Genomic DNA, 2,500 nt, shown 5'->3' with positions numbered 1-2,500 from the left:
TCGGCTCCTTTTCCCCCTGTTGATGAGAGCAAAGTTCATTCCGCCTACCAGGGGCCCGAGGCCCAGCTCACATCTAGCCATGTTTGTGCCCCGTCAGGACATGCGTACGGCCACTGCGGGTGCCTGTGCCTGTAGTGGCAGTCCCGAGGCAGTGTTTCCACCTACTCACTCTGGAGATCGGCTCTCGTGGGCCTGTAGGTGACCATCAAGTATATTCCGCCTACCAGGGGCACGAGGCCCAGCTCACGTCTGGCTGTGTGTGTGTGTGACCCGTCGGCACATGTGTGCAGCCACTACGGGTGCCTGCCTCCGGACTGGCAGTCCCCAGGCAGTGTTTCCCCCCTTTCATACACTGAATCTCGGCTCCTTTTCCCCTGTTGATGGGAGCAAAGTACATTCCGCCTACCAGGGGCCCAAATGCCCAGCTCACATCTAGCCATGTGTGTGCCCGGTCAGGACATGCGTACGGCCACTGCGGGTGCCTGCCTCCGGACTGGCAGTCCCCAGGCAGTGTTTCCCCCCTTTCATACACTGAATCTTGGCTCCTTTTCCCCTGTTGATGAGAGCAAAGTTCATTCCGCCTACCAGGGGCTCGAGGCCCAGCTCACATCTAGCCGTGTGTGTGCCCGGTCAGGACATGCGTACGGCCACTGCGGGTGCCTGCGCTCGTAGTGGCAGTCCCGAGGCAACGTTTCCCCCTGCTTACACTGGAGATTGGCCCCCGTGCCCCTGTTGGTGACAGCAAAGTTCATTCCGCCTACCAGGGGCCCGAGGCCCAGCTCACATCTAGCCATGCGTGTGCCCCGCCAGGACACGCGTACTGCCGCTACGGGTGCCTGTGCCTGTAGTGGCAGCCCCGTAGTGGCAGTGTTTCCACCTACTCACTCCGGAGATCGGCTCTCGTGGGCCTGTAGGTGACCATCAAGTATATTCCGCCTACCAGGGGCACGAGGCCCAGCTCAAAACTAGCCATGCGTGCTTCCCGTCAGGACGTGAGTACGGCCACTGCGGGTGCCTGCACCCGCAGTGGCAGCCCCGTGGCAGTGTCTCGCCCTTCTCTCACCCGATCACGGCTCCCGTGCCCCCCTTGGTGAGGGTGTAGTATATTCCGACTACCAGGGGCACGAGGCCCAGCTCACATCTAGCCATGCGTGTGCCCCGTCAGGACATGAGTACGGCCACTGCGGGTGCCTGTGCCTGTTGAGGCAGCCTCGAGGCAGGGTTCCCCCCTACTTACAACGGATCTCGGCTTCCGTGCCCCTGTGGGTCACGGTGAAGTATATTCCAACTACCAGGGGCACGAGGCCCAGCTCGCAACTAGCTATGTAATGGCCCCCACAGGACATGGGTACGGCCACTACGGGTGCCTATGCCTGTAGTGGGGGCCCCGAGGCAGTGTTTCCCCCTGCTTACACCGACTCTCGGCTCTCTTGCCCCTGTGGGTGACCATAAAGTACGTTCCACCTACCAGGGGCACGAGACCCAGCTCACAACTGGCCATGCTTGTGTCCCATCAGGACATGTGTACAGCCACCACTGGTGCCTGCACCAGCAGTGGCAGCCCCGAGGCAGTGTTTCCACCTACTCACTCTGGAGATCGGCTCTCGTGGGCCTGTAGGTGACCATCAAGTATATTCCGACTACCAGGGGCACGAGGCCCAGCTCACAACTAGCCATGCGTGCTTCCCGTCAGGACGTGAGTACGGCCACTGCGGGTGCCTGCACCCGCAGTGGCAACCCCCGAGGCAGTGTCTCGCCCTTCTCTCACCCGATCACGGCTCCCGTGCCCCCGTTGGTGAGGGTATAGTATATTCCGCCTACCAGGGGCACGAGGCCCAGCTCACATCTAGCCATGCGTGTGCCCCTTCAGGACATGAGTACGGCCACTGCGGGTGCCTGTGCCTGTTGAGGCAGCCTCGAGGCAGGGTTCCCCCCTACTTACAACGGATCTCGGCTTCCGTGCCCCTGTGGGTCACAGTGAAGTATATTCCAACTACCAGGGGCACGAGGCCCAGCTCGCAACTAGCTATGTAATGGCCCCCACAGGACATGGGTACGGCCACTGCGGGCGCCTATGCCTGTAGTGGGGGGCCCCGAGGCAGTGTTTCCCCCTGCTTACACCGACTCTCGGCTCTCTTGCCCCTGTCGGTGACCATAAAGTACATTCCACCTACCAGGGGCACGAGACCCAGCTCACAACTGGCCATGCTTGTGTCCCATCAGGACATGTGTACAGCCACTACTAGTGCCTGCACCAGCAGTGGCATCCCCGTGGCAGTGTTTCCCCCTACTTACACCGGATCTCGGCTCCCGTGCCCCTGCCGGTCACAGTGAAGTATTTTCTACCTACCAGGGGCACGAGGCCCAGCTCACAGCTAGGGCCCTCACATTGTCATGCAATGTGAGAGGGAGATGGCAATGAGGATGTTTTGCTTTGTCTTGTCTTGTTTTGTTTTGTTTTGTTTGGGGTGTGTGCGCAGGGGGTCGTACGGGGGGACCT

The sequence above is a fragment of the Halichoeres trimaculatus genome, unplaced genomic scaffold (assembly GCF_033239565.1).
Source record: "Halichoeres trimaculatus isolate MK-OKI-2021-1 unplaced genomic scaffold, fHalTri1.1 fHalTri1_scaffold_104, whole genome shotgun sequence".
Lineage (NCBI taxonomy): Eukaryota > Metazoa > Chordata > Actinopteri > Labriformes > Labridae > Halichoeres > Halichoeres trimaculatus.
Note: the sequence above shows the minus strand (reverse complement) of the source record.